Source organism: Bufo bufo, chromosome 6 (assembly GCF_905171765.1).
Source record: "Bufo bufo chromosome 6, aBufBuf1.1, whole genome shotgun sequence".
Classification (NCBI taxonomy): Eukaryota; Metazoa; Chordata; class Amphibia; order Anura; family Bufonidae; genus Bufo; species Bufo bufo.
The window spans coordinates 282,390,328-282,390,935 of NC_053394.1; positions in this window are offsets into that span (position 1 = coordinate 282,390,328).

The following is a 608-nucleotide window of genomic DNA, read 5'->3' on the forward strand; positions in this document are numbered from 1 at the left end:
TCGTAGTTGATAGGGGGTCAGTTCAGAGCGGGGGGAAAGACCCAATATTGCCTGCGTAAAACTTCGCTTCAATTTGATAAATCTGCCCCTTAGCATGCCACAAAATATCCTGATACAATCTGATCGCTACCATAGTAAAAAAAAAAAGAAATGTGACAAATATACAATATTGGCAATTTGCAACATGGGAACTAACTTTTACTACAAAAAGGAGTGTTTACTTACTGTATACCCTCTCCATATAATATATACATACAATCTATTTAAAATGAATTCTAACACAAATTCCACACTACATTACTAGTACCTAACCCGGGGAGAGGGAGAAGCAAACTCACTTTCTGTAACCTGCAGCTACATAAAGTAGCCACTGGTCGTTACCATGGCAACAGTCCTAAAGTCCCCGAGTCGTTCCCTTCCTGTGTCAAAATAACCCAGTCGCCGCTCTTCTACTGGTTTCCAATTATATTAATTCAAACACCAAGTAATAAAATACACCAACACCCCCACATCCCGTACAAAGCGACGTTTATTGCCGCTGCATCGCTGAAATGGTGGCGCTAGGCAGTAAAAAGACAGCCCAGAGATGTCAGAGGCCCTGACAGAAC